The 26,371-nt window shown below is 35.3% G+C and overlaps 1 long non-coding RNA gene across 1 annotated transcript in view; it reads right to left on the bottom strand.

Moving 5' to 3' along the window:
- The window catches only part of LOC110259772, a 53,780-nt gene extending 34,440 nt beyond the window's left edge, over positions 1-19,340 (bottom strand). The window contains exons 1-2 of the long non-coding RNA XR_002342112.1: positions 19,129-19,340; positions 13,321-13,392 (exon numbers count right to left, since the gene is read on the bottom strand). This is a non-coding gene — a long non-coding RNA (uncharacterized LOC110259772). The remainder of the gene's footprint in view (positions 1-13,320; positions 13,393-19,128) is intronic.

Here is a 26,371-nt window from a genome sequence, read left to right as displayed (position 1 = left end):
TACAGGCTTTTGCCAATTTAAAAGCTGTGCTTTCTGGCATGATTAGATTTATCTTCTGAAATTCAAGTTCTAAGAAAAGAATCTTCTGCTTAAAAGGAGCTAACCTTAAAATTCTGTGAATTTTAGAATGACATATGTTCAAAATGTCATATGATTGATGGATGTTTTTGTATTACAAGAGAATAGCTGTACACCTTTTGTGATTAAAAATAGTCCTCAGCTTTAGTCTGGTATTTGGTGACTTTGCCATTGAGTAGGAGCTGGATGAGGTGCTAATTGGTGAGGTGAGAGGCTCAAGGGGGTGTGGGTGGCCCATGTGTTGTGGGAAGTGACCTGACACCTGGGGAAAGCCACTAAGTTTGCCTTTGTCTTCTTGATCCTGTTTGAAGTGAATTCAGAAAAATGAGATTGCTTATTGAGCTATGAGCTTCTTAGGTATACCAGTTTCTCAGTGACAGAAAGGGTATATTCTAGGCTCCCATCAGAGAAGAAAGATAACAGATATTAATTTGAATACTAACAAAATGGAAATAGGCATTGGTTTCATTAGTGGTAACACTTTTTACAACATGAGTGTGTAACCAATGAGTATCAGTTAAAGAACAAGATAGCCAAAAAGAGCATATGCCTTTAACTGTCCAGTCATTTTGCTGCGAAGCTGAAATAATCCTCAGGTGAATATATCTGTTGTAAGTCACTCTGTTAAATCAGCTGCTTTCACCAACTGTGACACTATTCAGGAGTTTAGAGGAAAAGGCCTTGCTTTGCCTCAGGCCATGCTTCTATTCTTTTTGCTTAATGTGGAGATGAGAGAAGAGATGGAACTCTCAGGTGAAACCTCCAGGAGAAAATGCCCTTGTGCATTACAACTTATTTTTCTTGTCTCAGAGAATCTGAAATAGATTAGTTTTGGTGTCTTCCTGATTTCAGCTTGGTTGGCCAGCTTCTTGTGAGCAAGGGGGCTGCATTAGCCTGTGAATTGAAGCATTTATGCCTGATACACAGTTTTCTATATGAAGAATTTGCTAAGCTGTTTAAAAATCACAAAAGAAGAAAGGGACATATAATATACCATCTAGTCATTCCATGAGATTCACAAAGTCTTTAATGAGTTAGAGATGGATGAAAAAGCCTTTTTTCTCGATTCATTAAAGACATCCATCTGATTAGAAGAGATTTTCATCACCTTCTCAGCTAATCCAATAAATTGACTATCCATTTCAAAATAACTCCAACTGGATTCATGTCCATCAGAAGGATTTTCTGAAAACCCTAGAGTACTGTATAAAACTGAAAATTATTATCAAATTGCCACTGGAAAAAAATTTACTAGATCCTGATAAATCTAGAGGATTATAGGAAAAAAATCCCATGAGCTGAAAGGTTACCACAAATCAAAGTTCATTCTGCATAGTTCTCTTCAAGATTATCAGTGAAAAAAGAAAAGAAAAACAAAAACACAACTAAGAGAAAATCAAGATTAAGGTAGCTAAAGTACAAGTGTTTTACTAGGAAGTTGTTTGGTATGTTTCTTGCTAAGCCCATAAAGACCCTAAAAAAACTAACATGGCTTTGTATATCTGGAAAATATTTTAAAATGCCATACCAATGAGATAGCTAATGCATGGGACCAGCTAATCAAATTTCCAGTTTTTGGCTGGTGTATGCCCTAGTCTAACAAACTAAGATTAATGGGGTGTTAAAAGTCTATGGACTTGTCAGTTTTATGCTGCAAATAGGGTTAATATCATCGAGATGAAAAGTTTTAAATTAATGTGAATGAACTAAAGCTTTATATTTGTCTTTGCTTTTAAGAAACCTATGTATGCAGCACCAGTCCTGTCCATACTTGCCTGACTATGGAGAAAGCCAAGGGAGGAAAGAAATGCCTTTCAGGGAACAGAGTGTCATGAGGTCAGCTACAATGGAGAAATGCCAGACACTGAAATTTAGAAGTAGATAATTTTACCTATTGGACTAGCCAAAAGCATTTATTTGAGGCCAGTATCTGATACTATGCAGGAAGACAGGCTCCCTTTATTTTTTCTCAAAATCACTTTCTATACAGTCTCCACAGGAAAACTGGGGTGAAGATATTTTGCCCTTTTTGGAATACTTCACGTAATGAGAAGGAGTCTTCATAAACCTCTCCAGCATTTTAACAAACTGGCCATCATCCAGGTATTTGTCTACATAATGCCAAACACTTGGATACTTGGTAACATCCAGATGTCTGACTGCATTCTCAACTTGTCATTCAAATGGTATAGACCCAAGCCATGTCTATGTGTAGTTTGAATTGCATGGTAGTTGAAGCAGCAAGGGGCCAACAGAATTTCAACAACACCTTTTGTTATTGCTCCATACATTTTGTTTCTTCTGAGACAACCTCAACTTAAATAATGGAAGCATACATTTTTAGGATTCCCCCAAGAAGTAAAACACTTAGACTGAAACTGAAATCTACATAGCTTTAAAAACATTCATTCAGGATGATGTAGCGAACTGGTATGGAATACTTAAGCAGATGATCTATGGCACCCCAGCTATTTGGCACTTAGTTTTGGCACCCTGAGGAAAAAGGGCAATAGACCATGGGCTGGCTTTGTAAGAAGATAGTTTATGGTGGTATGATTTAAAGAGTATCAAGAATTTACCTCTCATCAACTATCTCCCACGTCTGAACTAGGTATCTTTTCTTCATTTTGCCTTATTTTCTCTATAGTATCATAGAGAATTATTATTCATGGTAATAAGCACCATCTTTTAAAGTATAATTCCCTTCCTCAAATGGAATGATTATGAACTATGTATTTATTAAGAAAGCATTTAGGAGTTTCCACTGTGGCTCAGTGGAAACGAACCCAACTTGTATCCATGAGGATGCAGGTTCCATCCTGGCCTCACTCAGTGGGTTAAGGATCCAGCTTTGCCATGAACTGTGGTATATGTTACAGATGCGGCTTGGATCCTGTGTTGCTAATGGCTGTGGTGTAGGCCAGCAGCTGCTGTTCCATATAGACACCCTAGCCTGGGAACTTCCATATGATACAGGTGCAGCCCTAAATAGCAAAAAATAAAATTTAAAAAAATGGAAAAAAAAAAAGCACTTATGAAGACTCAATGCCCTCCTATTTGAGTCCTTTGTACAGGAAAAGGGAAATGGAAAGTGGGGGAGATTGAAGCACAATGCTCTGCAAAATAGGCCAGACCTGAGTGGAGGACTAAGAAAAGAAGGAAACAAAGGCTTAAGTTTGGAAGCTGTAGAACAGACCAGTGAAAACAGAATGAGGATGACCTTGCCTACCTCACCATATCACTTCCACCTTGCCCTCACAACAATCTCCTTCTCTGTGGGAGGGACTTCACCTCAGGGACCTTGTCTTACTGCATTCTGGTGACCACTGCCAGTCTGAGAGCTATGCACAGAACTGACATTATAGTAGACACCCAGCAAACATTTTCAAGTGAATCAATAAATGAAAAAAACTGTGTGGTCTGAAAGCATGAGTTAAACTTCAAAGACTCTAGGCTTACAGGAATTTCAGGAAATCATACTGTTCAACTTGTCTTCAGTTAACACATAAACCACACCAAGAAATAGTTTTCGATAATTTTCTTTTTAGAAATTCCCACATCCTTTCCTCAAAGCATATTTCAGCATCATTTTAAAAATCTATCTTGAAACCTTCCATCATTCAAGATCATTTTCCTTCTTTATGGACAGCAACTTTTGCATACTAACGTATCTTTCAGCTTTCCCATGAGCTTTTGCACACACCTTCCCCTACTCTCCAGAACAATCTGCTCAGGAAATAGGGCAGAGCTTACTGCCTTTATTTTAGCTTAATTTATTCAAAATTTCTGCATTTTAGTTTGTCATTTTAAAAATGAAAATTATTTGAAGAAGCTTCCAGCAAAGTTTGGGCAGACAGCAGTCTTCCAACTCTTCTTTCTTAAAGTTGACAAAAAAGTCAGGTATTTAGAGATTTGGAGATTTTCTTAGTAGTCTGCCATGAAGGCAGACCTAAAACCAGAATTCCATTTACTTCCCTCTGATAACAATGTTTTAAGTTCTCCATGCAGTACCTGTAATTCATGAATGTGCACTTCAGCATCGGCTTTGGCAAGTGACCCCTACCTCTTTTAAATATGACATAGACTTTCTATGTTGAAATGGTTTTTCTTTCATCACCATGATTCTTATTTACAGACTTTTTTCCTAGTTTTCCAAAGTGGTTTGTTTGTAGGATAAACATATGCTGATAATAACAACAGGAGTATCTAATGGATTTGTTAGATTAATCTCAGTATTTATATAAACACTAACTCTTAAGGAAAAGGAGAGTTTCAGGGAAGTTGTAAGTAAATGTGAGTAAAGCAATTCTGATTTTCCTATTGTCTTATTTCCTCTATTACCAGGGGAAATATTACCTGAAAGATTAATTTGCAAACTTTTGGCTTGGAAATAGGAACTTATCTACATTTTAGAAGATTCAAGCAAAGATAATTCTTTGAGCTTCAGGAAGATATGGTTTTATACAAGACAGATATTTTCCATGCACATTAAGTTTACATTATTCAGAAAACTGAAGTATCAAAAAGGGACAACTAATCCAGTGATGGATTTGTTGATATATCAGAAAGTTTGCCTAGAGTGTCTCTAAAAACCTGGTTCAGAGAGAAAACAACTATCCCCATAGGAGGAAGCCAGTTACTATATGGGCAGCATAAGCTAACAGATCAACTTGCCAACTTTTCCCAGGCTAGTAAGAAGTTAGCCAGCTTGTCCTCATTTTCCAAGACAGGAGTCCCATCTTAGGCTTACTCCCTTTTTCCTTTTGAGTGAGCTCTAACATAGAATACTTTAGACAGAGTGGGCATTCCAAGCTCATGACTTCCTTAGCACTGGGACCTCAGCCTTGAAAAGAGTTGCAGCCTTCAAAGGAAGAACAGAAGTTCTAGTTTATGATTCTCCTATTTCATCCCAACTACTGCTGAGGCACTTTTCATACATGTACCTAATCATCACAACCATGAAAGGCTGTGCTACTTTTCCTTTTATTTTGATGTGAATGTTGAAATTCAGAGATGTTAAGTAATGTATTCCCAGATATAGCTAGAAAGTGGCAGAGCCAGGATATTCTGTGCTCTTAGATTGAACGAATTAGTATTGTTAAAATGTCCATCCTGGAGTTTCTGCTGTGGTGCAGTAGGTTAAGGATCTGGTGTTGTCTCTGTGGGGGCACAGGTTCCATCCTGGGCCAGCACAGTGGGTTAAGAATGCAGTGTTACTGTAGCTGCAGCATAGGTTGTAGCTCTGGCTTGAATTTGATCCCTGGTCTGTAAACTTCTATATGCTACAGGTGTGACTGAAAGAGATAAAAAAAAATGTTCATACTACCCAGAGCAATCTATGGATTTAATGCAATCCTTATTAAAATACCCATGCTGCTTTTCACAGAACCAGAACAAATAATTCTAAAATACATATGGAACCAAAAAAGACCCCAAACTGCCAAAGCAATCTTGAGAAAAAAGAACAAAGCCAGAGGTATAACCCTCCCACACTTGAGACTATACTACAAAGTTACTGTAAACAAAACAGAATGGTACTGGCACAAAAGCAGACACACAGATCAATAGAACAGAATAGAAAGCTCAGAAATAAACCTATGTACCTATGATCAACTAATCTATGATGAAAGAGGCAAGAATATATAGTGGAGAAAAGACAGTCTCTTCAATAAGTGGTGCTGGGAAAACTAAATAAGTATATAGAGTTAGAACAATTTCTCACACAAAGTACAAAGATAAACTAAAAATGGATTAAAGATTTAAGTGTAAGATCTGAAAGCATAAAACTCCTAGAATAAAACATAGGCAGAAAGGCAAAACACTCTTAAACATACATTGTAGCAAAACACTCTTCAACATAAATTGTAGCAATATTTTTTGGCTCAGTGTCCTGAGGCAAAATAAATAAAAGCAAAAATAAATAAATAAATGGGCTCTAGCAAAACTTAAAGGAAACTGTCAACAAAATTAAAAAAAAAAAACCTACAGAATGGGGGAAAATATGTGCAAATGATGTAACCGACAAAGGGTTAATATCCAAAATATATACAACTCACAACTCAATATCAAAAAAACAAACAACCCAATTAAAAGATCTTAAAATATATTTTTCCAAAAAATACATATAGATAGCCAACAGGCATATGAAAAGATGCTCAACATCATTAACAATTAGAGAAATGCAATGAGATATCACCTCATACTTTTCAGAATGGCTATCATCAAAGAGTCTACAAATAACGAGTGTTGGAGAGGATGTGGAGAAAAGAGAACCCAAGCACACTCTTGGTGGGAATGCAAACTGGCACAGTCAGGTTTCTTAAAAAAGTAAAAATAGAGCAACTTCATAATCCAGCAATCCCACTCCTGGGTATATATCCAGAAAAAAATGAAAACATTTATTTGAAAAAGATACATGCACCCCAATGTTCACAGCAGCACTATCTACAACAGGCAAGACACAGAAGTTACCTCAGGGTCCGCCAAGAGAGGAATGGATAAAGAAGACACGCACGTGTGTGCGTGTGCACACACATACACATACACACACTGGAATATTACTTACCCATTAAAAAGAATGAGATGCTGCCATTTGCAGCATGATGGATGGACCTAGAGTATATTATATTAGTAAAATAAGTCAGAGAAAGACAAATATTATATGCTATCACTTATATGGGAGATCTGAAAAATAATACAAATGAACATTTATGCAAAACAGAAACAGACTCATAGATACTAAAACAAATTTGTGGGAGTTCCCACTGTGGCTCAGCAGTAATGAACACGACTAGTAAACATGAGGGCATGGGGTCAGTCCCTGGCCTCAGTGGGTTAGGATTTGGCATTGCCATGAGCTGTAGTGTAGATTGTAGATGTGGCTTGGATCCTGTGTTGTTGTGGCTGTGGTGTAGTCTGGCAGCTGCTGCTCCATTTAGACCCTGTAGCCTGGAAACTTCCATATGCCACAAGCGCGTCCCTAAAAAATAAATAAATAAAAATAAAACAAATTTGTGGTTATGAAAGGAGAGAGAAGGAAATGGGGAGGAACAAATTAGGGGTATGTGATTAAGAGATACAAACTACTTTGTATAAAATACATAAGTAACAAAAGATATAGAACAGGTTATTATAGCAATTATCTGGAAATAATTTATAGTGGAGAATAACCCACAAAAATACTAAATCACTGTGCTGTACACTGAAACATAACATTGTAAATCAAAATCAATAAAAATAAATAAATAAATAAAATCATGTTCTTGACCGCCCCCAAAATAAGAAAGGAAGTGGCAGGCTCAGGATTTATACATTGATGTTCCCAGCCCCACCAGATAGCATGGTCCAAGGCATGGCAAGATTGTCTCACTTGTTTTGAGATAGGTGTGGCAGCACCAGGGATTCAAGGTCCGTGAAGTCGAAGCAGCAGTTATTCTAGGTCTGCTAATCTTACAGGAGCCTGCTCTCTGTTTTCTCAAAAGTGATTAACTTTACAGTGAGAATAAAATAATACTTCAGTTTTTTGCTTTTCTAGTTCTTATAAGCTAAATATGTTAAACTCTGAAAGCTATTCTATCTACATATTGCTACAGCACGAGAAAAAAAAGCTCAAGCTTTGAATTCAGGCAGATCTGGATTTTAAATTCCACATTAATTAAGTGACATTAGGCCAGTTACCTTCTCTGCATTTTAGTTCCCTCATTTGTAGAAAGATGGCAACATCCTCTACACAAAGTGTTATGAACAATAAAAACATTACAGGAAAAGGTTAAATGCATGGCACAGAGGAGAAACCAAATAAATGATGTGGGTTTTATTTTTTTGCCATTAGGTATTTAATATCAATTTTGATTAATAACAGTAATGACTCCTATTACTTTATCGTAAGATATTTTTTTTCTGCTTAGAGGACAAGACTTCATAAAATAACTGCTTAATTCATTATTTGTAAAAACAATAATTATGCTCACTTATAGGGCCAAGTATTTTAAAAGTATCCTTTCATCATGCCCTGTAATGGCTCTTGGGTAATGGCTTTTGGCAATCCTATTAGCCAGAATATTAATTCTGTAAAACACACCAGGCTGAATTTAATTGTTAAACAAAACCCCTATTCTTTTCATAAAGAACATCAAGTTCACTTGCAAATGCATGACAGTGCAACTTTTTGAACATAAATCATTAGCCACACTGGATTAAAGACTTTGTTAATATTTAGTAATATTTGGAGAATGATTCTCAATGACTATCTCTTACTACTACATATAATATTTGGCTAATAATATGCCAACTGTTAAATATCAACCTTGTCAAAAAATACAAATGAAACGACTAACAAGCAATAGGGAACTGTCAGGACATTAAAATGCTGTCTCTGCAACTAAGATGAGTAGATTGCTATCACACCATCTCCTCTGTTTCCCCTCTTTTTGCTAGTGGGCCCCTCCTTCTCTATCACATTCACCAAAGCATAATGGTTCCTTGCTCTTCCAGCTATGTCTTGACAGCAAACCATGAGGCCCAGGAGGTTAGCAAGGTAATCTACATCTATTCTTAAAATCTCAATACTGAAAAGTATTTTTCTGCTTGCTTGTTAGAGTGCTTGTAAAATGATTTGCTGTTTCAGCAACTTGTAGGCTAGTCAAAAGGTGGTATAAAACCATCAGTTATCACATGGTAATATCCTTACATTAACCATTGAAATATATCAAGACGTTTCATGACAGCCGACAATGCCAGATGCTATTATTGGCCTAATGGTTAATACATTTGCACTTTCTTCCACTGAGCTCTTTCTTCATGCTTACTTTTCCTTTCGTATAAAACATTTTTAAAATGTGTGGGAGCATCCTAACTTTTCAACATCTATTTTAATATCACATATTTATGGGCACTCACCAGCTTTTCAAGTTTCCTGCATTTTATTCCTTCAAGTGCAGGCATTTCCCAAGTTATGAGCCCCTGACTTGCAAACATCCTGTAGTTGCACTGTTTGCTGTTGAGTCCCTCTTCCCTGCCCTTCAAATACTGATCCTCTAATCCCCAGCCTGCTTCTGACTTCTGAAAGAAATTTTCTTTAGAGGATAGTGGATTTTTGTAGCTGGTCCATGGAATAATTTGAATCAATCTTGGCTAGTTCACAGTTGTTTGGCTTATTTTTTCTTTTTGTCCATTTCAGATCACAGCCACCACCACTTTGGGCTTTTTTCCTTCTTATGCAGCCACATGTTCATTTTACCACATCTTTTGTCTTGTCTTATCGTTCTTGCTGAGCTCTTTCTGCAAAGTCTCTTTCCTCTGAATTGTGAGCCCTCAAATGACTCTCATCAAAACTAAAGGTGAGTGAGCACACCACTATTAAGGAAACATGTGGCCTCCATTTGAAAAAAAAAAAAATCAAAATTGACATACAAAACCTTGAAAGTCCTAAAAACTACTATGATATTTCCTCTAGAATTTTTTTAAAAAAACTCTCCATCTATCTCCCCTCTCTAAATAAACCTAATTTTCCTCAAGATCAAGGATGTAATTATTTTTGTTTCATCCAGTTCTGTGTTAATTGATCGTCCTATTTTGTTCTCATTTCTATCACATGTATAGTCTTTCAGGTAAACATGTGCTTTCTAGGCTTGTGTGGAGATAAAAGCATTACTTAAGGAATGACAAAATAAGAATAATGGTACTTTATAAGCGACAATTTACACTTCGCCATTAAGTTTTACACATCCTGTCTCATATAACTCACCTCAAATTTCTATGATAGATATGGCAGGAATATCCCACTCATCACAGAGGTGAAGAACAGAGTCAAGGTTACACAGCTACTGAGCTTTTCTCAAGGTTACACAGCTACTGAGGTTCAACAGAGGTTGGAACTAAGATTGCTTGCAGGTTAGAAACATGGAGAGAAGAGTGGAGACTCTATCTCAAATATTTATAAATTGTTTTGTCTTCAATAAAACTTAGCTGAGCTTTGCCTGCCAAAGACTATGAAAACCTGTACTTGTGATAATTAATTTATAAGAGCTGCACGAAAGCTTTTTAAGATGTACTTAAGCTACTTTTGATAATATTTGAAATTCCCTAAGCTGAAAGTGAGATGCATGCCTCCAAAGTTAAAGACTTGTCTCAAATGGAGTACCTAAAAAACTGAGATAAATTTAGAACCCTAGAGAGTGGGACATTCCCACCAAGCATGACTTTCATTTCTGAAAAAGAAAAGCTATTTTTGGAATATAAATGGTTAGAAATCAAACATGATGGAGAACCCTCTTTACTAAATGTTAAATATTCACATCCTCTTGATGACCCAATGTAATTTACAGTTAGACCCAAATGCCTAATGTCTTTTTAGTGAGACCAATGATAAACTAAAAGCATAGTACCAGGTGAATTTTAAATATACACTTTTTGTAAAGAACTAAGTCTTCTGATAATCAGAAAAAAAAAATTCAGACAGAGTGGGAAAATGACATCTTTTGTGAATCTTTCCTAGTGTCTGCTCTGTCTCCTTGATGAATTCCATTATCACAAAAATGACCTTTCCAGTTCATATCTCTTTTGAGGCTAATGCAATTCTTCTCCATTCTGTTATAATGAAAGTATTACATGGATAACTATCCAGCATTATCTTCCAAAAGGAGAACTAATTTGAGAAAGAAATAAAGTACTTGAATGTAATATCAGATCTCTCTCCTCATTTTTTTTTTTTTATCTTTGTAGAGACCTGGTGGGTAGAACTAAGCAAGTTCATGTACAAGGTAAATACACTGAGCTCCCTATTTAATGTAGAAGTAATTTTTATTACATTTGTGAATAGTTGTATTAATGTTTAAAGAACAGAGACTCAGATAAATTTGGAGGTATGAATCACCACAGATACCCTCTATTGAATTCTTTTTGGAGATGCGTAAATGAAAAGTATTGAGATCCATGCACACTTTCCGGATGCACTGCAAGTTTCAAATGTATACTGTCTATCTCTACCTGTGAGTAGCATCAAGATGGGCTAGATATAGCATAAACACTAATTATATACTCTTGTTCACTGTATATTTCTTTCAAGTGGTGGCAAAGTGCGAACTAGTGTGTGGTGGAGAGCTGGAAAAAATGATGGGAAACATCTCAACATGTTCATGCAAGTAGAAGAGTAAAGATTGTGTTGAGTTATAGTGAGAAAACTGAGCCTGTTTTCCAGTTCTTTCTGGAGAAGTCATTTATCTTAGAAATATAATTTATGATGGTATACTGATCAGTTGGCATATAGCACAGAGATCCAAACCACGTTGCAAAACCATACGCAGGTCACATGGTTTGAGGTCAGGCCTGAAATCCTTTGCAGGGAACCAATTAAATGAATAATATATAAATCCCTACTTGTTCCATATGATAATAAATGTCTCAGTGTAATTCCTCATAAGAGGTAAAACACCTTGTAAAAATGCCTTAATATTACACTCCCTATGAGACAACTAGCTGGCAGAGATTTTAATTGCTATGTTGTGGATGTAGAAATTGAGGTTCAGGGATTTTAAGAAGTTTACCTAAGTCATATGTGTGGGCTCCAACAATGTGAATTAAGTTAAAAATTTGGAAAGTAGAAGGCAACTGTATAGAAGGAGGAGGCAATTTAGTTACTCAAACCTATGTGTTAATTCTGAAAGTAATGGCTTTGAAGGTTAATATTCCAATTTTGCTGAATTTAGCTATTAATAAAATTAACTTCATAGGATTAAGAGTTTTCCCATATTTTTAAAAACTAGCTCAAAATAAGCAAATATAAAGTGAAAGCCTCATTGTCAAACTGTCAAAATAGCAAAGGAGTCTCAGATTTCTTTTGCAATCTGTTGTCATGTTAACGTTCAGGGGTTGTGTTATTTTATTTAGACCCAGTGAAGAAGAGCATTATTAAATGGGAAATGATTTCTCAATTTGCTATTTTCTCTTTTTATGCAATTCTGAATATCATTTCATTTTCCTTCTGCATATCCTTCTGCACTTTCCACTACTATGGTGTTTTTTTTTGTTGTTGTTTTGTTTTGTTTTTTCCTGGTTCCCTTTTTGAACTTCTGATCATACATTTTACTTCTAGAAGAACATTGTGACATTAAATTCTAACCACCCAGTAGCACTGTCTCTAAGAGTATGTTTTACCTCCCTTTCAAAGTGGCATATTTCCTTTGGCTGGATGCTGCAGGTTTGGGATTTGCAGAACAGAGCCTGACTCTTAACTCAGTCCCCTGGCTCTTAAAAATATACTTTTCATCTATATCGTCCTTGACACCACACAGACATCCTATGTTGAAATCTTTTTCAGAGTCATGACCTGTCTGCTAGACTAAACAGAGACAAGGAAACAGGTAATGACAGAATTGAAACATGGTTTGGGGATCTTGAGAGGAAAAAAGAAAGTAAAAAAAAAAAGGTTTTTTGATGAACAACATAGTCACCCAAATTTGTGGTGTCTCACCAGAACCTCTCAATGTTTGGAAGTTTTCCCAAGACTTGCCCTAGTGAGACAGCAAAGACTTATTAGATCATTGTGTCTGCTTCCCCACCTGGGCAGGAAAGAGTCTCCCATACGGAGAACATATGGCTTGGTCTTAGATTAGCAACAAAGAATGTCAGTTGGCAGACAGATGGAGGAGAGGCAGAGGATCATGTGAGCTTTGCTAGCCTGGACCTCACAAATGAATTTTAAAAATCACATCCATTTACTTCAAGTACTGACCAACCTATGCAGAGGAGGAGGAGCTAACATTTACTGGACATACATTACAATGTAAGAACAGTATTTTACAGATCTTTTCTAATCTTCATCTCAATTGTTTCATTGTCTCCATTTTACAGATGAAGAAAGCAAGGCTCAGAAATGTGCACAAATGTCATACAGCTAGGTGACTGGCAAAGTCCAGAGTCTCACCCAAGGTGTTTGATTGGAAGGTTAATGCTTTTTGGAAGGAGTAAGTTAGAGAACATAAAAATTACTTCATATACTGAATCCTTCTAGTTCTACTTTTTTTTTTTCAGCATAAAGAGCATCTCCCTTTCCCTTTTCACCTATAAAATTCAATGAATTTGCTATACTGCTTAAGTTAATGGTATTGGGAATGCAGAAGCGGACTTTGGAGACTAGGAATGAGAAAGAGGATATGTAAATAGGACAAGAATAAATATTGCATTATAAATATTTGCAGCCATCCCCCATCCACCATGCCCCCCAAAAGGAGGGAAAAGTCTTACTTGTTGGTTCAGAGAGAGAATTCTCTTTCGTTGACCAAATCTAAGCACTGACCATGGGACAGGTGACTTTTCCTAAAGGAAACAAGAATGGAATATTAACCTATATCATAGAGGGAGGGGGGATAACGGGGGAGTACAGTTGTGAATGTTTTCTTTTTTCTTCTGCACTTCTACAAATACAGCGTTTTTGTGTTATATCTGTTCATATATTATTTAGCTTCTGCTCATGAATCAAAACTGCAGAAGGGAATCTGTTAGAGACATGGTTTAGAGGTAGAGGGAGCTAAGAGTCTGAGATCAGTGGCAGGGTGTGTTAGGAAACAGAGAGACCAATATAAAAAGAGGATAGTAAGGACTTGACTGGGAGTTATGAATTGGAAAACATTTGAAAATTTTCAAGAGACTAAAGATTTGAGTTTAAATCTACCATTTCAATATATATGTCATCTGTTTTTATTCCATTTCCTTTCCTTTTTCATCTTTTCTTGCTTTAGTCAAGTTTTTTCCCCTTATTCCATTTCCTGCTTCTATTAGGATTCTTTTTTATTATTATTTTAGTGATTATCATTGACTTTACCACAAGCATTCTTAAGCTATTAGAATTCACCTTAAATAATCTTCTGTCTGTTTGTTTCTAGTTTCTGGACATAAACTGGACCTAGAATGTTTTAATTCTGTTTCTCACTCCTCCCACCAACAGCCTTTTGGATACTGTTGTCTAATATTTTAATTATCTATGTATTTTAAAGTCACATGATAGTATTATCTTTTTAAATAATCAGGATTTCACTTATATTTATTCACACGTTTTGATGTGTTATGGTCTTCTTTCCTTGCTGTATACCTGTGCTTCAAACTAGCATCACTTGCTTTTATCCTGAAAAACTTCTTTTTGTACCTCTTTTAGTCAGGCCTCCTACAGTGAATTCTCTTAGCTTTGGTTTGTCAGAGGATCACTTAAATCTCTCTTTTTAAAAAAAAGTTTAAAAATAAGTCACTTAATTGAGGTATAACTGACATGTAATAAACTGTTCAGATTTAATGTATACAACTCAATGAGTTTGGGGGTAAGTTTACACTCATGAAACTATCAACATCATCAAAGCCACGAACCTATCCACTGCCTCCCAAAGTTCCCTACCACTTTATTATACTTATTTTTGGTAAAAATACTTAATGTAATATCTACTTTCTGAGGAAAATTTTAGTGTGTAATCAGTATTGTTAGCTATAGGCACTAAGCTATATAGATCTCCAGAACTTACTTATTTGTGTAAGTGAAACTTTGTACATTTTGACCATCATCTTTCCTTTTCCCCCTTCACCAGCATCTGGCAACCACCATTCTACTCTCTACTTTTATCACTTTGACTATTTTAGATTCCACATGTAAGATCATATAGTATTTATCTTTCTGTGCTTGGGTTATTTCACATAGCATAATGTTCTCCAGGTTCAGCCATTTGTTGAAAATGGCAGCATTTCCTTTTTTAAGACTGAATAGTGTTCCATTATGTGTATATACTACATTTTATTTATCTCTTATGAATTGATGGACATTTAAGTTATTTCCATTTTCTCTTGGCTTATGTGAATAATGCTGCAGTAAAAATGGAAGTGCAGGCATCTCTTTGAGATTCTGATTTCAGTTTCTTAGGACAAATACCCATAAGTAGGAATACTGGATCATAAGCTCCATTTTTAATTTTTTGAGGAGTCTCCATACAGTTTTCCATAATGGTTGCACATTCTCAACACAAATACATGAAGGTTCATTCTGAAAGTCATGTTCTCTTAGGAAAAATTTCTAAGTTGGTAATTATTTTTCTTTTATCACTTTAAACATGGTTTTCCATCATCCTCTGTATTCCATACTTTCCTACTTTTAAGGTGATGCTGTCCTTCTCCAGTTGCTTTTAAAAATTTCTGTCTTAGTTTTTTGTCGGTTTTACTATTATTTGCCCAAAGGTGTTTATCCTACTTGTCATAAGTAGAGTTTCTTGAATCTGTTGCTTAATAATATTTCATTAATTTAAAAATATTACTGATATTTTTAAAAACTTTTCATCTAATTTATTCTTTCTTTTCTTCTGATCACTAAATACATGCATGTTAGAGTTTTTCAAGATTTAAAGTTTGTCCTCTTTAGCTTTTCTTTATTTTTTCCTAGTTGTACTTTAATGTGTCTGTTTTCTATTCACTTATCCTCTAGTATAGGACTCCACTTCTATAGCATCTTCTTCCTCTAGTTTAACTCTACTAAATTAATTTTAGTTATTGTCTGCTTCTTTACTAGAATGTCCATTTGATAGTCTTATATAGAATCAGGTTCTCTGTTGAAATTTTTCCATCTTTTTGTCTATTTTGAGTATAACAATCCTATCTGTTTAAAGTTTTTAATCTGATGACTTCAATACCTCAGTCACCTTCCTGTTATATTTTTCTCTTAGTTTCTAGTCCTTTTATATCTTGCTTTCTGGGCTTCGTGATAGTATTTTTATTGACTGCCAGCCATTGTCTGGACAAATCATGGAGGCTCTTTAAGGATCTCTTCCTATAGAGAGGACTTGATTTTCTTCCGGCAGGCATATACTGTATGTGCATATTCTGTTGTTCAGGTGGAGCTGGATTTGGGGACTTAGCCCTTCAGGGTCTCAATGAAGAGCATGGAGTGATTACAAGAACCCCACCTTCTTGACTAGCACTGAATTTCAATTTTGTCTCTATAGCTCTGTGACTGCCAAGATCTCAATTTAGTTGCTTGATTTGTTGACTGCAGATTCACAGCTCAGAATCTGGCAAGTGATTTGAGGAGATATTGCATATAGAAATTCAGGTTTATTTCCCTGGGAGTTCACTTTTTTGGGGGAACCCTGGCTTATTGAATACTACACTCTTGATAGTCCTAAATCCTAATTTTTATCTCCCCAGCAAGTGAGTTGCCACCAACTACCGGTTTGACTTCAACATCCTACACTTTAATTCAGCAAATGCCTGAAAGAGAAGACTACAATAAATTCAGGCTCACCCAATGCATTTCTCTCTTCCTGGCATCCTCAAGTCCTGACTACATTCATCTCCAATACTTTCAAGCTGCTATTTTAAAACCTGTATCTAGCTATTATACTTCTTTGTAGGAAGGTAAATCAATCCATGTTGGAAGCTGCATCAGAGATGGAAGTAGAAGTGTTCAGTAAAAATTGAACCACTTTTTGGTTCTTAGCTACTAAACTGCTCTCTTTGCTCACTTGCTTTTTGTATGCAAATGAAGCAGCATACAATAGCTGACCTAGGTAGTACTCTTGACTTACATGAATTTATAAAATTTGAACACCTCATAACTGCCTATGCTGTTATGGTGCTATTTACTAAGATGGAAAGGAGTGTATGCAGATATGAAGTGGAAGAAATTAATAGTTGATTTTGAGTATTTTGTTAAATTTAGAATGTAAAGTAAAATGTGATTAGAATTCGGCCGAATATACATGTCTCGGATTCAGAGGAGAGTTCAGGCTGGAAATGTATTTTGATGAGTTGTTTAGTTGCAAATGTCATGTAAGGCAATAGGAATGGATGAAATTTCCTGTGAAGTGAATGTCAGGAGAGAAGAGACAGGAAGGAAGCCACGAACACACTAAGTTTAGGTAAGAGGAAAGGGACTGGGGAAATGTGACTGAAAAGGAGTTGGCCGTGAAGTTGGAGAAAAATCAAGAAACTATGTTGTTTTAGAAGCCCACTGAAGAAAGTTTTTCAAAATGGAGAGGGTAATCAACAATGTCTGATGCTATTGACAGAGTAAAATAAAGGCAAGGCTTCACTGTTGGATTAGGCAATATGGAAGAGTACAGTGACCTTGATGAGTGCAGCTTGAGAAGTGTTTTGGGGATGAGAGCTTTTCTGGAGTGAAGCGAGAAAGAGAAGCGAGGACAATGAGACAGAGTATATAGACAACTCTTCTAAGGAGTTTTAAAGGAGTTAGAAATAATAGTGACTGATAAATGGTGCCTAGAATATGGAGCCAAGCTTTTTTTTTTTTTTTTTTTCAGCTGGAGTTCTTTCAGCTTGCTTGCATACTAATGGGGATGATCTAGGAGAGAGAAAGAGAAAGAGAGTGATCATGCTTCAGGAAAGCTAAGGGATAATTACAGGAACAAAAGTTTTAAATAAAGGAGAGAGAATGGGATCCAGTAGGGCTTCAGTGAGGAAAATGATTAGGAGGATGACATGACTACTACGTGGGGAGGAGGATGCTATTATCTGATGGCATGTGCTTTAGAGTAGCTAGATGATTTGATTTGATCTTTTTGAAAAGGTAGGAATAATGATCTAGTTGGAGTAGAGAGAAGCAAAAATGAAGTTTTCATTGCCATCCAGATAAGAATTAAAGAAGTTAAGAAACCTAAGTGGAGAAATTTGGAAGAAAGGTGATTTTACTAAAAGGCAGGCTATGAGTTCCAGGTTTCTGTAGTCATGGAGAAGTAATAAATTGGGTCAGATTAGGCTCTACTCAGAGCCTTCTAAAGAAGAGAATCTGAGGCCTGAGAGATGACCTGAGCTTTAGGGCTTCTTGTAATGACTGAGACATGCAGGGATGAAGTCAAGGATAATATTTTAAATATTTTTCTAATAACCAGTATGGTGTGGGCCCTGACCAGTCAGAATGGACCAATTATAAACAACTGTTATTGTGCTATCAGTGCTTCCAAACTGAATTCCAGAGCTAGGTGATGGGGTTGGTCCAATGGCAGGTTAGGGTGAAATGAAGAATTAAAGTTCTTCCTTTAGATTTATTTCAAGGCAGTTTGTTAGGACAAATACTAGAATGTGATGGGAGAATTTTGGAGATCTTCAATCCTCCCAGGACTCTGTAAATTATAAATATCTACAATATACAGTTGTAATGATTTCTAAAAGAAATGGATGAGTCAGTTAAAGATATAAAAGCAATCCTTGCTCTGTATTTACTCATTGCTTGATCTTTAGAAAGTAATATAACTGTTCTGGGCATAGTTTCCTCATCTTTAACATGAATTAGATTCTATTAAAACATTTCTAAGGTCCCTTTCGGTGGTAAAGACTTGAAATATGATGTATACCTTGTTGATAATTAAACATTTGCTTCATCTATATGTTTCAGCTGAGGTACTGTTTCTCTTGTCATTTGTACTCAGTCTTTTGATAAATGTTCCCTACATCAAAGGTCCCTAACATCAAACAAGTTATTTTCAGTCTATTATGTAGCAATTTTCTGATTCTGTAAGGAAAAAACCTCAAATTTCCATTTTCTATCTCTAAAACTTACTCTCTTTTTTCTTCTACTCTTTTTTTCCCTCCTCTTCTAGGAGAGTCTCTCATCTTTGCTAGTTCCCACACATTTCTAGAAAGTTTTTTTACTTAACGGTTAAGTGCATTCAAGCTATTCTGAAACTTTTTTTAGACCTTCTGTGTCTAAAGATTATCTCCTTTGTGGTTAAAATGAAGAACAGGGGGAAAAGCACGCTGGTAAAGAGTTCATGCTGTGCCCCTTATTTGGACAGTTACAAGGCCATTAGATTTGTTACTGAAAGTTCATCTTAATGCTAATCAATCTTGCTGCTTTCTTACCCATGAAAAAGTATTTCCTAGGTTGGTTGTCAGGAATCTTTTGGACGCTAGAGTCAGAAATCCAATTTCCAAGTGATTTACATGGGTTGTATTAGCCATCTATTACTATATAACCGATGGACCCTAATTTGCCTGCTTAAAAAAAAAACTTGCCCATTTATGATCTCAGAGTTTCTGTAGGTCTGGAATCTGAGCACAGCATACCTGGTCCTCTGCTTTCCTCATCTTTCACAGTACTGCAACCAGGGTGTCAGCCCAGTGTAAGGCTCTTCCAAAGGCAAGAACGCTGAAGGATCCCGCGTGCAGATGAAGGATCAGGAAGAGGATAATCTGGAATGAGTTGAACATCAGGGACAGGGCTAATAAACCAAGACGCTGCCCGGTGTAGTTTTCAAAAGAAGCCCAATCTCGCGGGATCTCGGGAGTTCTACAAAAGCCCGTGAGAGTCCTGGGATGAGGAACACCTGGGTATCCTGGTTCCCCGAGAGTCCTTTTCTCAGAATTGTCAGTACAGGATCTGGCTCACGTAGCTTTGCAAGAAAATCCCAAGTCTCACCGAAGATCACCTCTCGCTACCCCACCCCGAGTCCCCATGCAAGGCGGCTGCCCTAGAAGCACTGTCAGGTGTAGGCGATTAGGTTCTCGCCAAGCGGCTGTGGAAGGGTTGGGCTGCCTGAGGCAACATTCTGGGAAAACTCAGTGGTTGATGGCAATATTTCAGCTCCCTGGGTTGAATGCTTCACTTTCTCCCTTGCTCTTGCCCAAAGATTCACCTAGTTCCTCACTGCTTGACCTTACCCACGTGACAGCTTGCTTCTTCAAAATGTGCAAGGGTAGATGGCAACAGAATATGCCAGTAAGACAGAAGTCACAATCTTTAACTTAATCACTCCTCTGTTCTGTTTCTTTAGAAGTTATTAGCCCACACTCAAGGGGAAGGGATAACACAAAGGAATGTAAACCAGAAAGTTGGATTGTTGCTGACTACCTAAAGTTGGATTGCTAAAACTGGATTATTAAGGGCCAATTTAAAAATTGTCTGCCAGGTAGATTTACTTACATAATTGAAAAAGTGAGGTATAGCTGGTCCTCAGCTGTAACTGGATCCTGACACTTAAAAGATGCCTTCAAATACTAGTTTTTCTCCATCATTGTTACTTCTGCTAGTTTCATTGTAAACTAAATTCTCCTTTCATGATAGCCCACGATGGCTCTGGGTTTTCACCCTAGCAGTTTAGCAACTCAGTGGGAGGAGTGTTTTTTCCTAGTAGTTACAGCAAAACTCCTGGAAATCATTGACCTGGTTTGGGTCTCAAGGTCATTCTTAAATAAATCATGTGACTCTTACTGGCCATTTTGGGCCATGTGCCTTCTTCTGAAGCTAGAAGTGGGTATCCCCAACTGAACAGCAGGGATGGAGAGTGGTAAAGGGCTACTGCCTCAAAGAACATTAGGATGCTGGTACCCAAAAAAGGGATAAAGAATTTGGGGTGTTAACAACAAAAGAGACAGAATGGACTACTCTAATAGAGAGTAGATCTAAATGGAACATGAAAGATATAGTGGCGTTTGGAGCTTTGCTATTTAATGGTATTTCAGGCACTCTGAGCATGCCATCATTGCCACATAGGAACAAATCAGGCACATTCATGACCTAGTGCCTACTATGTGTTAGGTACTTTACCCATGTGGTCTCATGAAATACTTGCAGCAACCCTAGAAAGTTTGCATTCTTTCACTTTACAGAAAGAAATATGTCTTGACATTTGATTTTGAATCAAAGCCATGCTGACTTCAGAACAATGCTCTCATCATACCATAATACCTGACAGAATATACAAATATTTTTTATCCTGTAACATTTTATACTTATTGGAATTGGAAACCTGTATTTATGTTTTATTAGTATTTTTCTTACAAAGTGTGATTGAATATCTTGCATAGTTTAGATTTTAGTAATAAAATAGTTTATTGAAATAAATATCTTACCTAAAAAGATTTGCAGTACTAGAGTAAGTATTAAGTTTTTTTTTTTTTTTTTTAATTGGATAAAAATGGAAAAAGAGTTAAGGAAAATGAAACAAAATTTTTAAACAATGCTCTAATTAAATTTGATCTTTCCAAATAATTTTCCTTTATTTTCCTCCATTTCTGGTCATATTTACAGCTTTTGGTTTACCCTATTGATATGGTGAATGTGGGGAAAATATAGTGAAGATGGAGAAAATATACTTGCACCTGGTAATACACAGAAAGTGCCAGATAAATAACCAATTGCAGAACAGAAATTGCAATTCCATATGACAATTATTTTTATCTCTTTGAACCTCAGTTTCTGCATATAAAGAAGACCTAAATTGTATAAAAGCAATATGACCCACTGAATGCCAAGAATGTTCTCTTGAAACTCACATCTTCCTGGCTCCTGTAAAAGCCTCCTAAATGATTGACTGGAGAAACACTCCTCGAGACAGTAGTTTTCAAGACTTTTACCTGATTCTTCTATTCTCTTAGGTTTTTATTATTATTTGGGTGTCTGTTGATGTACTATTACTCATTTTTTTAGAAACTGCTGAATTTACCCATCATTCTGAGTGCTAATTGTCTGAAGATTTTATAGTTTTTTTTTTTTGGACACCTATAGTGGAAATTTGTTAATTTTTGGTCTGTTTAAGAGAATTATGTATCTTTTGAGTCTTGAAGGGAGGCAGAACCAGTCTCCCATGGAGCTGAAACAAGGGCATATAGGAATATTAAGCTGAACTTTAAGGAAGAGAAGCAGCTGTTCAAGGAAAGAGCATTCGAGGAAGTGGGAAGAGCCTCCCCAAAGGCTGCGGTAGAGGTGTTTTTGAGGAACCGCAAGGAGGTCAGAGTGGGTGAGGCACTGTAAACAAGGGGCTGAGTCGCAGATTTGCAGACAAATGCTATACATATTATTCCAAGAACCATTTAAAAGATGCAGAAATTAGAACCAAGAGGTTGTGACTTGCCCAAGATTGCACAATAAGTGGCAAAATCAGAACTCAGTAGCGCGTCTTCTGATTACAAGTCCTGTGTTTTTAATCAAGATGCCATTTCGTGTTAACCTTTATATTGCCTTAACATTTTCTTTATGCCTTTGTTGTGTACTTTTTGTTAAAGCTATCAAATGTCAGGAATCATGCCTTCTCAGGTTGCATTGAATGAATGCAGCACAAAGTTCAAATAAATGCTTTCTAAATACATTTGATGAATCATTTAAGCAACGGACTCTTCTTTCCACTTTAATTTATTGTGGTAGGCTTCGCTGAATTTCTTAATTTCTACTAATATTTTAGAGTAGATTTATCTGATTATCTAGCAATTTAGCAAATGCATTTTATACCTATGTTATATCATTTATTTTAAAGCCATTTACACATTTTACATGGAATCTAAAATTACTTGTCTACTCAGACATCCAACTAGGGAGACAAATATTAAAATCGTTTTCAGTAATTGAAATCATTCAGAACTACTGTCATACAGACACATACACGCACATATATACCCATATATTACCCATAGCTAAATGAGAGATCAAACTAAAATATTTCAAAATCCCTAATGAAGAATTAAATGAATCTTTATTGATACCATAGCATTGTAATAGACAGGTGATTTAATTTGCGTTATTTTAAAAATGTAATTATTAAATATTCATGAAATGTATGCTTTATGAGACTTAAATACTCATACCAAAATCATATGGTGAAGATAAAATGCAGACAAAGAGTCTGGGTTCCCACAGCCACCGACCCCCAAATGACCTGCTAATAAATGCCAGATTCTCATCCTGTAAAACTCCAATGGGAGAATAATAAAGGATGAACATTTGGCCCAACATTTTTATAAAACAAGTACTTTAGTTTTCTTTCAAAAGAATCATTTTCTAGTTCTATAAAAGTCTGTAGTCCTTTATGAAAATGTGTGCCTCATGTTACATAGCTAGGATCATAAATTTGGGAAGTTCAGACATCCGGCCTAGCCAATCTAGATGATTTATATTAAAGTTGATATTTACATTTTCCTAGTTCCTAGTACACTTACCAGCTAATTATGTAATCCTTCATTTTTCTAGGACCATAACTTTGGTTGTGAAATTTTGGGGAATAAATTTATGTAGATTCAAAACAGAAATCAGTGAATATAATCAGTCCAGTGATTACTAATTGCTATATGCCAGAATTCCCAAACTTTTTTATCCAAGGGGACTACAGAACAGATGGGTACACTTACAGCACTGAAGAAAATAATGGAGTTGTGGCTAATACAAACATAAACTAAAACAAATATATCAAAGATACTTAGAAGTGAATCAAAACTAAGAGGTTGGGAATAAGTATACCAAGAGTTATGTACAGAACTCCAGGTGTTTGCCACAGTCACAGCTTTCCCTAAAGAAAAACAACTCCTGGAATCTCTGTGGTTAGCAGCTGCTGTGGATCATGCCATGGAGTAAGTCTACTCCAACTTTAATTATTATCATAGGAAAAGTTTGTCTTGGAGACAAAAGCCTAGCCCATATATAGATGTTTAATATTCTCTAAAGTGGTATGGTAAGAAAATCTTGTCCCATAGATTCTCCATATGCTGCATATTCTACTCATATTCTGTGCTAATTAAATTTTAAAAGTCACATAATTAGTATCCAAGGTATTTCTAAATTTCAGATTCTCCATGCACTTCTGCGACTCTCACTGTTTGAAGCTCTAGGACACAGATGTGTATGGACAATGAGAGTTTCCCCAAGCTTCTTTGTTACTAAGATAATCTTATGATTGGATCATCATAGCTACTCAGTAAGAGTCTCTTCATTATAGGAAAAAGGTGCAATTCTGGGCAAAAAGTCCCAGATAGATTAGGGCTTGGGTTGGGAGAGAGACAGAGAGAGGAGGAAGAGAAAAAAGATGAGCAGGAGGAGAGGGAGGAAGGGGAAGGAGAGAAAGGCAAAGGGAAGGGAGAGGGAAAGTGGAGAAAGAAAGAGAGGGAAAAGAGAGAAAGAGAGGGAGAAAGGGAAGTTATCAAAAAAATTTTCCCAGTTCAATTTATGTAAAAAAAAAAACGAACTCTAAAATCCACAAAGAAAACTAACTTTGAGAGCCAGTAATATCAAATTCAACAACTGGAGAATAAATTCAAAGCAGAGAAAATAAAAAATTATAGGATTACAGAATTTTGAAATAATAAGAATATCATATAGGCAGAGATGATGAAAGAAAAAATGGGTAAGAAATTTACTCAAGTAATGAAATTTAAAAAATTACATACTGAATAAACTCTAGAATAGAGTTTGTTATATACTTCCATTAGTGGAATGCTTAAAGGCAGAGTGAAGTATGTGGCTAAAGTAGACAGAGAGCCTAGGTTTGAATGTGAGCTTGCTATTTTGAGCTGTATAACTTTTTTGCAAATGAAATACTCTATTTATGTCCTCGTTTCTTCACCTATAAAATGGAAATATAATATTTTCTATCTCAAAAGTCATTAAAAATTTTATTAAATAAGTTAATTATTTTCAAGTACTTAGAATACTGCCTAGTACATTGTAATTGCTCAGTAAGGGTTAGCTATTATTCTTTCTTTTGTGGATCCTTAAAATTGCACATAATAAAGTTTTTATTTTTTTTTTTAAAGAATGGAGGCTGAGTAAAAGACATTGAAAAAGTATAGTTAGCTGAGAAGTGTCTATAAAATAAATTCAATTTTTAAAAGTTGTTCACAAAAGATGTACAATGTGAAATATTAATTTTAACAGAAAGCTAAACCTCAAATATCATATTCTATCAATCAAATACTGTGAGTGATACAGAGAAGTAAAAGTAATTTCTCTGTTTATGTTAGAGGAAATCAAGAAATACCATTTTTATTTAGGCAGTATTTAGAGAAATATAAAATGCAGAAAAATGGAAAAAATCAAATAATGCATACATCATAGAATAGAAAAATGAGAAGAGTAAAAAATCTTAGGACTATAGAAATCAAAATACAGGATATCAGATATAAGAATAGACACATCAATGATTTTAAAGTATATAAAATGACTAAGTGATAGTTTTTAAAGTTAAAATCTCAAGTGTTAGATTAAAAAATAATATGCTGCTACATGCTACTTAATCTAGAAAACTAAAGCCAAAATACAACCTATCTAAAAACAAAATAATTTTGAAGATTTATTAGAAAAATGAAAAAAATTAAAGAGAAAAGTAGCTTGGTTAGTAACCAAAAAGTAAACATGGCCAAGAAGATAATTTTATATTGATAAAAATCTCAATCTACAATTAAGATAGTCTTGCATTTTATGACTTTTAGTATCAAGATACATAAAGTAAAAAAAAAAAAGGCAAAATGGATTAATTTATAGAGATAATGGTTGTTAAAATGGATAGTAAGAATCTTTTATCCTTAGGTGATAGAATAAAAAAAATAAAATAATAGGAAGCTTATGTAACTGTAAGTTTTGATATTTCATACAAGCAAATATAACTATAACAAATACAAGTATTTAACACTAAATATACATTATATATAAGAAAATTATATCACTTACTTTCTTGTAAGAGGTTAGATTCTTTGTCATGTTTATGATGGTTGAACACAAGTATTGGAAAAATCTTCAATTTGCTTAAAAAAATAGTATTTAGTCAATATTTTCAGCTCATAATGTGACATAAATGACCTTTATTAGCAAAAGCTAAAACTACCAAGCAAATAACATTTGGTTCATCTGAGCTTCTGCTAATTGATTTCTATTTAAACCACTACGAAATTTAAAATCACTTTTCTAAATAACCTGTAGATCAAAGAGAAGATCAAAAATGCATTTGTAGAGTATTAAGGAACTATTAGCTGTATCAAAAGACAGAATAAGAGTGGAAAGCTAGCTGATAATATTATGAATCTAGCAATACCTTGATACCAAAACCAGAAAAAAAGAAAATTCCACAAGAAATAAATTAAAGAATAATCTTGTATATTAATATAGACACAAAAATTCTTAATGGAATACATGGAACAGTGGCAGAATTATTCATCAAGACTAAGCAGATTTTATCCCCCAAATGCAATTAATTTGAAGTTCTCTTATCTGTGATAAAGCATCAACAGTATAAGCAAAACAAACCATATGGGAATTTTAATATCTGTCTCTTTAATAGAGAATTTTAATAGATTTATATAATTTTAATAGATGCACAGCCTCTCTACATGTTAGTTTCCTCATTTGTAAAATGTCCCTAATAATCGTATGCACCTAAGAGGTTTGTAGCGAGAATTAAATAAGTTAATTTAGGAAATATGCTAACAGTGATCAAGGACGCAATACAAATATTAGCTTCTATTTGTAAGAACAATTTCTCTTAAAATTTAGATAATTATGTCTATATTAATTTGTATAATAAAGACTACCTCTTTTATGTCCAGGATCAAC

This window comes from Sus scrofa, chromosome 2, assembly GCF_000003025.6.
Source record: "Sus scrofa isolate TJ Tabasco breed Duroc chromosome 2, Sscrofa11.1, whole genome shotgun sequence".
Classification (NCBI taxonomy): Eukaryota; Metazoa; Chordata; class Mammalia; order Artiodactyla; family Suidae; genus Sus; species Sus scrofa.
This window is presented reverse-complemented; position numbering and strand designations above follow the sequence as displayed.